The sequence below is a fragment of the Lissotriton helveticus genome, chromosome 6 (assembly GCF_964261635.1).
Source record: "Lissotriton helveticus chromosome 6, aLisHel1.1, whole genome shotgun sequence".
Lineage (NCBI taxonomy): Eukaryota > Metazoa > Chordata > Amphibia > Caudata > Salamandridae > Lissotriton > Lissotriton helveticus.
Genome location: NC_136067.1, coordinates 2,025,382,246 through 2,025,396,608, shown reverse-complemented (window position 1 = coordinate 2,025,396,608; position 14,363 = coordinate 2,025,382,246). Strand labels below are relative to the sequence as shown.

At 43.4% G+C, this 14,363-nt stretch overlaps 1 protein-coding gene across 1 annotated transcript in view; it reads left to right on the top strand.

Annotated features, from left to right (window-relative positions):
• The window catches only part of LOC144762003 (fucolectin-4-like), a 474,150-nt gene that overhangs the window by 190,073 nt on the left and 269,714 nt on the right, over positions 1 to 14,363 (top strand). The window lies entirely within an intron of this gene.

Sequence of the window (14,363 nt, the reverse complement as noted above, 5' to 3'; positions counted from 1 at the left end):
TTACACTTCATCAGCAAGGCTAGCTTGAATCCAGTGGCATGGAGAGCAAGGGACTGGGGGTGAGTGTCTGAAAAGTTTCAGGACTCTGTCCATCATCTCCTTGTGTTTGATATGTTTGACACAAACAGCCTTTCAGTTTACAAACTTGAATGAGAATGTTCAATTTGAGGGTTTTTTTTTCCTGCCAGGCTTGCCTTGCTGTCACCGCTCACTTGGTGCAAACAATGCATTTGCATGATGACAGCAAATAGTCATATCACTTGAGGATGCTATGGATGTGACTGGCACCTGCCCCTGCCTGAATGAACATCAGGGAATCCTATGGGATGCCCTCAAAACTTAAGTCTGACAGCCATTATGGCATTGTAGCCCAATGTGCACTGCTCACCAGGGATGAGGGATGACGAAGAAGAGTGAAGAAGGGATGCGTTTTGGTTTTTTTTCACACTTTTTGACCAACAAATCCTTTGTTTATACAAGCTATGACTATACCAGTTTACCCACACATCATTTGGAGTTGAGCATATGATAGGTGTGTATGTAGTCCTTTGTGTATTGAAAATAGGGAAAGAGTTTTGAGAAATGCTTGATGCTATCCCAGATCACACAGAGATGAACTCGGAGGGTTGTTAAGGCTAGTGGATTGCCCTGTACTACATGTGATCAGCCGAAAGACTCACGTGATACATACGCTGAGTCATCAGCGTGATGGCGTTCACGTTGCAGGGAATTCATTGGCTGATGAAGCGGCAAAGGCAGCTGTACACACGGCTTCCGTAGCTACAATAAAGCATGCTAGGAAAAGAATAGACGGTGAAACGCTGTTAGCAGTAAAATCCACAATGAAAGGCAACTATGCGGCGTTACCTCTACACTATCCACTCACGAATAGATACATAATTGATGCAAACTCTGTTCCTTTTGCTCGAATCCCTGCAGTGGGGTACAGAGTAATTCCAAACAGGAAACAGAGAGTTTTCTTGATTCAAGAAGCACACATGGGAGAGGGTCTAAGACATCAAAAGATCATAGATTCCATACGAGAATTAGACAAAGTGTACTGGTGGCCAGGAATGAGCTTGGACAGCTACGAATTTGCAAGGCCCAGACTGCAACAGAGATCGCAGTAATGAAGCACCCCAGACACCTGACTACAGAGTAGCCAGCCAGATACAGACACCTCTGTTAGACAGCATTAGGCTATCTACCCGCAGGCGTCCCTATAGACAAATGCGGTCCCACAACTACTAGGACGAGATTCATTTGGATATGGCCCCAGTGCTCGGCTGACGCCAGAACTGTTATTAAAGATCTGCGAGTCTTTATCGGCACATACGCAATTGGCACGCTACATTCTGACCAGGGTCCTGCATTTAGCTCTCGAGCTTACAAAGAGGCCATGACCAGCTTGGGCATTGCATTGCGGTTTTCTAGTCCCTTCCATCCTGATGGTAATGCGGTAGTGGAGAGAAAAAACAGTGACATAAAGCACTCTATAACAGCGAGGGTATTGGGTTCGGGTGATGGGTGGGTCAAAAATCTAATAAGTGTCCAACGTAGTCTTAATAATCTGCCAAGACATTCTCTGGGTGGAATCACTCCGTATGAACTTTTGTTTGATACTAGAATTTTGATCGAAGACCTCGATCGTCAGACTTCAGTAGTGGAACAAAAAACCTTTGAAATCAAAGATCGATTGGCTGTTTTACAGGACTTAAATGAAACAAGAAGAAGTAACACAAAGCAAAAGCCAATGGCCACTGAAGAAAAACCACCTGTCCCAGCAAGACCTGTCTGGATTCCAAAGATTGGGGATCTGGTCAGAGAAAAGATCGCGGTGAAGAAGGAATTTGGGCTTTCTTACAGAAAAACAGTACCTGTCTTAGCAATCCACGGAACAAGATCAGTAGTACTACCGTACCCTTGCTGGTAAAAAGGAGAACTGAGTTGGATCAATCAACCTGGTGAAACCACAACCATGTGGCCAATAATAAGTAGTAGGCCCAGTGGACTCCCAAGATGTAGCAGAAGACCAAACCTTGCTACAATTCAAGAGGTTCAAACTGAGAGACTAATCACATTTGATAAGCCTGCAGAAGAAGTACTATGCAACAAAGCCATGGAACTAGTGCCTCTTGAAACCCAAATTGCAACAGTTCGTCAAGAAACACATGTCTACAATGATGTAGCCTCTGACTATACTAATATGACAAAGGAAGAAGCAACTACAAAGATTATTAACAATCATGATGCAATTCCAACAATTGACATTACTGCCTCTGGCTATTTTATCAATTTCAATGACTTTTCTGAAGAGCCTAGTGAACATGAAGAAAAGCCAGCAAACAAAACTTTCAAAGAAAAAATAACAGAACTCTTTCATCAACTTGGAGAAACATTTCTGATTTCACCATGGATTGAATTGTGGATTGTGTTAGGTGTACTTTTCCTCCTGCTCTGGCTCATTTTGGTTTTAAGCTTGGGAAGAATGATTGATGGAAAATACAGTACAAATGACACAGCAAGTCAGAAAATCAACTTGGTTCTAAAGCCTCACAAATATTCTCACATTGAAAAAAGAGAACAATCATCAGTAAACATCACAGCCATTCCTATACCTGATGGTGTAGCATGGGACGCTACTGATTACGACATCTATGGCCCGGTTGAACTCTTGAAGTATCCACACCAGTTCAAGGTTTCTTTAAGTGACTTTGTCTCATCGAGCACTTTCTCTGATGATTGGGACTTTGTAACTATCAATAACATGATGTCAGATTTAGAAATGTCAGCAAAATTTACAGAACATGAATATTTAGAAGGTTCCTCAGATTATGAACAAATGAATTGCTTTAATCATTATGGTGACCACTATTTGCAAAAATCTGTGAGTCCTAAAAATGTTTTTACTTATAATCAATGGGAACATTGTCCAACCCCCTCAAAAGGCAGCTCAAAAACATTTTATGAGAAATTCCCATACTTCTCAGGGTTTAATACCACAGATCCAGAAATGTTTTATTTCAAAATTATGAATAAGACAGGAATGAAAAACATGTTGACAAATACTAAACAAATTTTTTCTGCGATATGTTATGCTCAGTTGTCTACATTTGGTTTCGAATTTTGGAAAGACAACATTGAGACAAAAACGGTCTGGGGTACAAAAGACTGACAGGTACAAGGTTTAGAATCATTATTTAGAGCCTGCATGATCCCAGAACAAATAATGTTCCTGAATGACACCATTCAACAAACAACTTGTCTTGACCTAGCCAAGATAAAGGATTTAAACAAACCGTCTATACCAAAGCCCATATCTGATAGTAATAGCACTTCAGATGAGGAGATAGACATATCCCATATTTTACACCAAAACAGAACTAATCCTGATTGAAAAAAAATGGTTGATATGGCCCACAGACACTAATAACTGTCAAGATAGATTCCTGAACAAAACACAGGGGTTCACACAGAACAGGCCAGACCCAAGATATTCCCAGAGACAACATCCAGGGATAATAGCAACATACAGTGTAGGAAAACTATGCCTCGAATGGCTACAGAAATCCACACAACCTGAAATTAAGCAACACTTGACCTTACTTAAAGAAGGCGTTGACTTGCGAGATTTCTTATTTGGACCTCGGAAACAGCGTCATAAACGTTTCATATACGCCGGTATATATGCTGCTTACAACGAAGCTTGGAAAGTAACGCAAATTGAAACGGCTGAAAAAATACGAGAAATTGATCGTATTCATTTGGAAAAAACACTGTCTGTAGTGGACAATGGGTTGACGACTCTGTCCTCCAGAATTTATTCTTTTGACAGCATTGTATCATCTGCTATTGATATAATAGAACAGGATATGCTAATGTTACAACATGGCCAGTCTCAATTACGTTCTATTGTACAGTTAGGCTGGACGTTACAAAATCTCCTTTCAGGCTACGTGCCCTGGCGTCTAATCAACACAACGTCATTATTTTCTATCTTTAACCTTACAGATAAACAAATATCTTTGGCGCAAAGAGGAGCAGACTATACGGTGGTGAGCATTGAAAAACTTGAAAGATTACCCTTGACAGTTTACGAAAAGCCTATCATTGAATGGATAATACATGGCACCATATCAATACCAATAACGACTTTTCAGTTTCAATATTGCCTAAAGCGCATACCAGCGGACCTGTATGAAAAGTTGGGTAAAGGATACATGAAGTCAACCTGGAATTTACCTTACACATATAGATGTTGGCGTGGGGGGAAAAAAAAGGTATTTCTTAGTGGTAAAAATTGTAAAAACTCACTAAGCGGTACACTTCTGTGTCAAGGAATTAACTAGCAGGGAGCCTGCGAGGGTTCATCAAATGACCTTTCTTGCCACCTACACGGCACCCCAGCCACACAATAGAGCCTTTTTTCAGACAACTTTTCAACAGCAGTTACGTTATGTTAAGTGACCACAGCTGTTGTGGCATGTTGCCAGGATTGGCCTATCTCGTTAGTGTTACATCCAGGGTCACTTGCTGTATGCAAGTATTGTATCCAAACAGCAAACCAGACAAGGAGGCAACCATATGGCCTTCATTGAATATCTCTTCTATTACAATTGATACTTTAAGCAGAATGAAAGCCATTCTTTTACAAAAAACTGTGCCTTTGACCTCGTCTAGAGAGACGTATGATCTTCGAGTCGCAATGATGTCAGCAGAGATCCATGCATTATTATCAACAAATTGCCCCGTGCATTTCGTAGAAATGTTAAGTCAAATCTTAAACATGTCTGATACCAGCGGCATCACACATATATTTAAGACAATTTGTTCGGGACTATTATCACTCTTTGAAGCAGTCCTGAGCATCTTCCCGAATTTCGTGCACTCTGTGTTCCGTCGGCCTGCCTCTCATCTTGGGACTCGTAGCAGGAATTCTATTTTTGTTTCGTCTGCTTGGATATGACAAGTCCAGTCACAAGCAATACCCAGGTTACTATGGAACAAACGATCCTGGCAATGCGGTACAGAGATAGGATTACCAAAGTCCTCGGCTTGGCCCGGCTAAGAGATATGAATACCACACAATTTCTTTTATTCAGACCAATCTGGCAAGATTGCATCCTACCTGTTCTATGATGCCTGCTCTGCGGAGAAGAATGCGTGTTAGACGTCTGTCTCACACTCCCATCAGCAGTACCTATGGATGTCGATACTTTGCTTGGTTCGGTAACGGTTCATGCAACGTGTTAGCCCCAGCGGCTACCAATTCTGATGACGGCATTCGTTGAGACCACACAGCAACATGCTGGCAGTGAGGTACGAGATGAAAGCGGCAGACAGGTACAACATTCTGTGACCATTGCTGATCTAGACAACGATGACGGCAATGCATCTCACATATGCACTATTTCTACTTTTTTGGACATGGTCCAACTTTCACCTACTGTTGTAGACGAATTCTTTGCCAGCCTATCTGAGTTAATGTTCTCTCCTAACATCGAGAATAACTTTTGAAAACACGAGCACACAGCGTTCCCTGAACTTTGAATTCGGCCTTCAGTTTTGATAAACAAAACTTCTAAAACTTTGGAACAATTTTTCCTCAAACTAAATTATTTTTTCTCATTCCCAAAATATTTACTTTTTTTTTGGCACAGAGTAATCTGCTCAAAGTAGAACTATTCTTAGAGAACAAGGTTTATATTTTTAAGGAAAAATCTAGAGACAATATTTGAACTCAGCCTCTAGCACATGTACAGTCTTGTATAAATATGTGAGGAAATGGTCTCGACCTTCTCTTCTGTATTACGAGCCATTTCATGAATGTAACTTTTCGTGATTCATTCAGTCAGCATTTCAAATGTAAACTATATGCATTGTTTGAATGATACCACTGCTTAGAAAATGTACAGTACAGTACAATACTCATTTTTCGCGTACAAACCATTTCAAATGCATTTTATGTATTTTTGGGTGGGATTGTAAACACATGCTTAGATATGTTATACTTGCTTTAGTACTTAGTAAATATGGACTTTCTACGTGGAGTGGGTGTTGTAGACGAATCTAAGGCTCTAGTGTAATTTTCCCGATTCATGCCCTTTCTAGGTATAACTCATCATATCCTTATATAGGCATCAGAATCATAACCATATGCAGACACAGCCAATGCATTCCAAATACGGCATGGCTACTTCCACAGATTCCTAGAAATCACAACGAGTTCTTGGAGAGACCAAACCTTCAGCAGTCTGGGACTTTACCCTGCTTCTGTATTGATTTGTCCTAGAACTCCTGGAGTCCTAAAAGAACTGCGAGCTCTTAGTGATGTATTATGCCCAACCTTACGTCAAACTCGGCACCTTCCAGGTATAAGTATACCAGCATCTGCCCTAGCAAAACACACAGTGGTTTGGAGCAGATCGACTAACTACTTGCCCGATGCCCTTCTGTAGCGAGTGCCGAAGGAAGCCGACCCTCCAGCTGACGCACTGAGAGAGACGCTGTCTTTTCTCTTGCCGAGAAATCCAGCTCCAGTGTTTACCGGCTACCCTTCTGGGTTACTGGGAGATCGAGTCCTGAGAGAGATATGCAAGACCTCCTACATTCTATAAACAAGGTACGGAGCTGATTAGACCCTTAGAGAATTCTTGAATAGGTTCTTGCCAGAAACTATTTAACTCAAGCTACATCTCACTTACTCCTTCCCATGTACTAGGCTTAGGTTAGGTACACCGGGGTAGGCGTATCCTAGAAGCACCAGTTGAGTACGTTTAGTCATCTTTTATCATTGTATGTATTTTATCCATTTTAAGTATCTTTTGGCTTAGAAACCATATAAATGCTTTTACAGTATTATTTCATAATTCTCTTTTTACAGTACGCACTTTACTTTATGACAAGTATTGCGATTGTAGCAATTCACTTCTCTTGCATGAGAAAGAAGACTGCTCAATAAATATCCTTTTTATTGAAAACGCCTGTCTCTCTATTTCTCTGCACTTCTGGTAAAACTAAGCATGTACGATTGACTGAGTGAAATAGCCATCTATTGTTTCCGCGACTCTGGAGATACATTCCTTATTCTTGGGGAACAAAGTTGTCATGTTATATGGTTGTCAGAAACTAATCCCTTCTTGTGTATTCGAGAAAGTTTCTAGTGACCTCTGAGCTAGCTGGCATTCACAAATTAAGTCTAACATATTCAATAGAGACCTAGTCGACTTCAGTCCTATGTCTAAACTATAGTTTATGTTATTCCAATGCGCAGAGCCTATTGGAAATATAGGAACTACACTACAACCACAAAGTTGAAAAAGTAAGAAGAAACACTATTTTAGTGACATCCCTGAACAACAAAACTCATGCAGAATAATGTTAGCTCAGTCTTCATTGCAGCTTGCTTGTATAACAAAGTTACATTGTATTGGACCCTTCAGGAAGAAATAAGAATGACTCTTTCTCTGTCCTTTACCCTTCATTGAATGACATTTCATTTGTAGTTGTGCAGGTGTTTTTTTCAGTGCTTATATGTTTACACTGGAGAAGGCTATTTCCCGTTCACTAGGGTTTTATCAGTTATTATAGGTTTAAACCTAAAACAGGCCAGCCTAATTATGAGTGAACGACATTCATCTATGCTTGGTCTTCCAATGCAGCTTCTAGCCCCCTCATGTGACACAGGGGAAGGTATACCTTTTCAGCATGTTATTGCACAGCAACAATCTCCTTCTTGGCTCAGTTCATGCAAGCAGATCGAACCTTTGTCGTTGGTAACAGGAGTGGTGTAGAGTATATTTAGTTCAGTGTGGATGATGTGTGCCAGTCCAGGCTGGTGCTGCCCATGTACAGTTGACAGGGCCTCACAAATGCTAATGACTAAAGGGCCTAGCAACAGAGCACTGTTATGAGCTACAGATGGTCAGCCCCCTCCCTTGGTTTTTTAAGCTATATTTCAGCAGGGTGATGCACAATAAATGAACAACACCCCTCACTTGGGTCCCTTAGAAATGGGCTGAAATGTTGTCAATATGTTTGTAAAAAGAACAATTGATGGACAGAATGCGTATCAATGTCAAACATTCACCCCAGTACCGAGATCTGGAATAAATCCATTGTGATTTTGCTCCCCATGCCATTCCAGTTTAAACCCAGCCATATGTAAATCAGTCTTGATGCTGTTCCCCATGGGAACAGTCCAGCCTGAACGTCCATGCCAGGTCCTCTCTGGACCAGAAACAAGCATACTGGGACCAGTTTTGGGGCATTACACTTCATCAGCAAGGCTAGCTTGAATCCAGTGGCATGGAGAGCAAGGGACTGGGGGTGAGTGTCTGAAAAGTTTCAGGACTCTGTCCATCATCTCCTTGTGTTTGATATGTTTGACACAAACAGCCTTTCAGTTTACAAACTTGAATGAGAATGTTCAATTTGAGGGTTTTTTTTTCCTGCCAGGCTTGCCTTGCTGTCACCGCTCACTTGGTGCAAACAATGCATTTGCATGATGACAGCAAATAGTCATATCACTTGAGGATGCTATGGATGTGACTGGCACCTGCCCCTGCCTGAATGAACATCAGGGAATCCTATGGGATGCCCTCAAAACTTAAGTCTGACAGCCATTATGGCATTGTAGCCCAATGTGCACTGCTCACCAGGGATGAGGGATGACGAAGAAGAGTGAAGAAGGGATGCGTTTTGGTTTTTTTTCACACTTTTTGACCAACAAATCCTTTGTTTATACAAGCTATGACTATACCAGTTTACCCACACATCATTTGGAGTTGAGCATATGATAGGTGTGTATGTAGTCCTTTGTGTATTGAAAATAGGGAAAGAGTTTTGAGAAATGCTTGATGCTATCCCAGATCACACAGAGATGAACTCGGAGGGTTGTTAAGGCTAGTGGATTGCCCTGTACTACATGTGATCAGCCGAGTGGACTGTGAGTCCCCCAGAAGTGTTGTGGATCCGTCTGCTGTGCAGGTGCTACAGGAGCCTGTGTTTCACCCATGCACTATATTGACAGACATAGGAGGAGGTGGGTGTTGAAAATTGAAGCATAGCTGCACATGTTGTTTGAGAGGTTAATGTTGGAGGGGCTGAGATAGTTAAACAAGGGGAGAGGTGAGAATGATTTGTGTTGACATTTTGTGCATGGAGGGGAGACTCAGATGTAATAGGGCCAGTAGCAATATAGATAAGAGTGGAAGGAAGGAGTTATGCTCAAAGGAAGTTCTTAGATAGGACACGTAGAGTATCATCATTATTACAATGTGAATTGTTGGTAATGCTGGGGTGTGGATATCAGATTGTTGCACCTTGAAAAACTGGTTAAAGCTAAGTCTGGGTGGTGAACTCCGCTCGTGGAGTTTGCATAGTTTTCCGCACTCCGCGTTACACAGAGTACGCAGAGTTTCGTAAAACTCCACTTGACGGAGCAGAGTTTTTTTCCTCCCTCGTATTCGTCAACGTCAAGTTGGGGAGTACGAGCATGAAAAATCCACCTACTGGCAAGATTTTTCCTTGTTCGTGATCATTAACATCAAGTTGGCGAGCACGAGCGTGGAAAATCAACCTACCTGCGAGATTTCTCAACGCAGGCGGTCATATTTCTTATTGCGAGTAGTCGCATATGCTTGCAACCCCTTGCGTTGAGAAACTTTCCATTCGCTTCGAGAAAGCTGCCGCTCAAGTAAAAATCTACCCGTGTGGCAGAAAGGAAGCAGTGTTGACTTGCGCTGCATATGGGGCGTTCACAATGATTGTACAGTGCGGACAAGCACCTGCCACTGAAAATCACAGAGAACTGCATTTATCTAACACACTCTGCTGCTCCCCGAGCTTTGCGTAGAGCGGTGGAGTTTTTTTGCACTCTGCCCAGACTTTGTTAAAGCCTGGGTGCCTGGGCGAGGTGTGCAAGAAATAGGTAGATGTGAAAGAGGTCGAACAAGCTAGACAAGGTAAGAGGCTGGCAGGAGATGAGAGCTGAAGTATGTGTCACTATAATGAAAGGTGGCTGTGATAAAGGCAGATTCATTGAGTAAGGTAGTTGTTAATATGCAGAAGTTAATAGAGGTATCGAGCATGGAACTAAGATATGGATGTAAGAGAGACACAGTGAGACAAGGTAAAAGGTTTTTCGGGAAACAGAGTGGATATGTGGATGCCAAGGGGATTGACCAGTTGTGTAAGTTAGGAAGCAGGATGTAGAGATGCGACGTGTAGGCCAGTAGATGGGTGGTGTGTTTGAATGTGCAGAGTAGAGTGAGTGAATGGTGAGAGGCTAATGAAAAAGGCCAGATTAATTGAGCAATGTAAATGTCAGGGTGAGATATGTGGTAAGGTGTTAAGAGTGAATGTAAGATATGGGTATAATGGTGCAACTTGGCAAAAATGTATGTCTTATAGCCAGTGTAAAGGGAAGAGATCGGAATAAGAGGGATACATTTGAAATGATACGGTTATCGTCTGCTGAGGAGGTGATGAGTACAGTACATTGTGTGTATAGCATGAATGGGAGAGCTGTTGTGTACATAGAGGTGAATAGAGGTGCAGGGAATGTATGTGTGGGTGTAAGAGGTACAGCACAAGAATGACAATGTGAGAGTCTGGGTGGAATAGTAAGGGTTCGAGTGTAGAAATTAGAAATGGTGGTAATAATGGCAAAAACAGAGGGTGATTGTAGGGAGCATGTGGATAAAGAATAGATTGAGAGATGAGCATGTACTTTGAGGTGAATGTGAGAGGGGTCAGATCAGCACAAGTAGAGAATATGCAGACCAAGAGGTAATGTGGAAAGGTACCCATGGAGAGGATCAGTAAATGTCAGTATGCAAAAACAGTTGCCAGATGAAAAATAGGGAGCGTTAGAAATGGGGTCTCTAGTTGGCAATGGCTGGCCACTGTCCAAGTAGGGACCCTTCTTCCTAAGTCAGAGTAAGGGGGCTACACCCTTTGATAACCCCTACTCAACCCTGTGGTAACCTAGTACGAGCAGCTACACTTATCTCAGAGGCAGTGTGTAAAGCATTTATGATCATACACAGTAACACAGTGAAGAACACTGCAAAGGGACACCACACAAGTAGTTACAAAAAAAAGTATCTTTAGATATAGACTTAAACACAGTACCACAGTACTGAAAAATAGGATTAACCTTGAAAGGCTGTAGAAATAGTTCAAGGTGTAAAAATAGGTATTCAGTGCAAAGCAGTGGTCTCTGCGATCCTTTTACTCAAAGTACCTGGATTTCGTAGCAAAACAAACAAAATGTTGCAAACCAGCTGTAGCAATGATTTTCCTGACACGAGACCAGCGATGCTTTGAATCCTTGCCGCAAGGGATGATGATGCGCTGAACCTGTTGCGTGTGCGACCCTGTTGCGATGAGAAGAAATGGCGCTCCGCGAGGGAGCGACGATCCGGGTGTGATGCGATGAAGGATAAAGGTAGCCTGTATCCCCCTAAGAATAACACATATATACTCATAAGTCACCCCTAAAGCAGGCCTTGCTAATCCTACAAGGCAGGGTGCTGGGTTATGTGTGAGGGGGACCCTCTGCATGAGCAGAGCCCCCCTGTAACCTTTGTTATACTAAGTACGGGGTTGTGTGTAGTGCAGCCATACCATGTACTCTTAAGTGCATTAAAGTAAATCGCGGTAGAATGCTAACTTGAGAATGGCTGCACCAAACCACGTCGTGTTACGTGTCAAACAACTTTGAATACTACCCGCTTGCCAGTCCTGGTGACGGGGGTAGCATTCCACCCTTCTAGAGGGTCAACATGGTAAAAGCGGTTGGTTTTAGACACCAATTTAAAAGAGCACACGTAGTACAAAATGGATGCTACCAGCCACCCACACAATTCTGGCTGCCTGTTGCTGGGGGAAACTCCAGCCAGGGCAGCTGGACAATAGGGATCCTGTTTCAGGGAGGTGTCCTCGCCTCACCAGACAGGCTATGTGTATTGGAACAGGGTGGGTGCACTTAGAATTCCTTTCAGGCCTGCATGTAGGCACATGTGGTGCCTACTACTGCATCTGACACTTCAAACCGGTTCAGGGGCATCCTGTCCCCTGCTCTGGCACGAAACTCAACAAAGGGGAGAGGGTGTAGCCACTGGAGGCCCCTGGTTTAGACACTCCCCTAATTCTTGGATAATGGTGGGTGCAGGGTCCCCAGAGCTTCAGATTAATCTTAGACACAAACTTTGCTTCTGAAACTTGAACCTTCGACGAGCTGCTGCCCAGCTGATGGAAGAAATGTTCCTTGGGGTAAAGGGGTAACCCTCCTGCTTGGCAGGTACCTGAAACACTGCATCTGATCAGGTTGGCACTCTGCTGCTCCTACAGACATCGAAGACTTCTGCCTAACCTGAGGTGGGTTCTCAAGCATCCCAAAGGACAGTGAGTGTGCACAGCATTGCTGAGTACCGTGAACCCCGTGGGTGCCAAGATACCCAAAACCCCAAGACACTGGCCACCTCTTGCACAGCACACAAACCCGACAAGTGGGGAAGTTGTGCTTTGGCATATTGTTGGGCCAACCTATCAGCAACATCTGTGCCAGAGATCGACACTCCAGCCCCCTCCAGGGACCCGTGGGCGCATCTTTACACACGCCATTTTGCTGCCTCCCGCGGTCCCTGGTCTCTCGACTGGAGGGCCCTGGCAAAGGTCAATATTCATTTCAACGAGCTTCCCTGGTTTCTCCAGGCCTGCTCTTCAGTCTCCTCGCTGGAGACCTCGCTCAGACCTTGAGGGTCTGCACAGTAACTGTTTCTGTTTCTTTATCCTTTCATGGGTTGTGGTTGCCAAAGCTTAGTGGATCCAATCCGGACACTAACACCACAACAGCCTTCATCCTTCATGGGGCAGTCGCCCTCCAGCAGCTGGCCTTCCATGACACCTCCTGGACTCCGTGGCTGCTGATCCAAGATGCTCTTCATCGACCAAGAAGCACCCGACATTGAAGGGCACTCTCTCCCGAGGCCCCTGGTCACTGGCTAGTGACCCAGACTCTGTCCCCTCTGCTTTAAGGTCCTATTCTTCGAGATCTTTATCTTTCACCTGCATGACATCGACAACTCTTCTCTCCAGCAGCAATTCTTCACGTTTTCCCATTGAAAACGAGATCTCGACCCGACACTGAAAACGATCTGTGCTTTGGAGTCAACATCCATGTTAAATATGTATGCCGCAAATGCACACATTGTTCCACTGTGCGCACACACCGTCATTTCCAATTTGGGCTATAAGGATTTAGAGCTTTTTGCAGTATTCACTTAGTTTGTTTAATTTTTTTCTCCTTTCCTTTCTCACGGTCACGTTAAGATCCAATTGTAGCACGCTCGGATTAGTTTTGTCATATGCTGCAGCTTTTCGCATCTGAGCCTTTGGCATTAGCACACGGTTCAAGTAGATATACCTTTTTATTATCATTCGAATCGGAGTAGTACAACGTTTAAATATGGCCGCAATTGGGATTCTACATTGTCGAGCATATGGTCCATTGTCGCTGTCCATGTTTGGACGTCGACAGGGTGCCTTTTTATGCGTTAGCCCATATTCCCGTGTTATTGAACCCGGAAGAGAGTTGACCTGTTACTTCAGCGTTCGCCGTGTCGCCCACGGAAAGGTATCGCCCAAAATGGCCCAGCCCCTACACAATGATACAACACCACTGGATAGCATAAAAGGCCACTTTTATTCTTTAGATCAGGCAATTTATAATATCCATAAACCATTAAAACAGTTGTAAATTTGCATATTTCTTCAAACCGTTGAATTTGCATATTATGCCAAAACCATAACATTTCATTTTGCACTTGTTTGTATATAACTGTAAATTTCCAAAACCAATATAACTTCCTTTTCCTTGAATTCACCAACATGTTTCAAAATCTTTCCACTTTCCATCTTTCTTTCCTTTTCCCCCATCTTGTACCTCCCACCACCCTCTCTCCTGAAGGACGGTCAAGTCCGCTCGAGATCTTGACCTCCCCCAATTCCGCCACTCACAGATAATAGGATACACAACAATTGCCTGACCTAACGTGGCATATCTCTTGTTTAACATATCTCTCTACGTATACCAACTTGTGAACAGTATACAAAATATCTTTATTGACATCTCTTCTTCAGGGATGGGTGGGCGGGCCTCGACAAAACTCCTGCCTCAGAGCCGGGTCCCTAAAATGACTGCTTTCCCTGACTAAACGCCTACGCATTATGCCTCGCGCTCGCTGCGCTGCCCTGCCTAATGCGTCATCGCTCCGGGTCCGACCATCCGGGCGAAAATCCACGGGGGGAGACCGCTTCGCTCTGCTCCCCCCGAGGATCTCATCGCCCAAAATGGC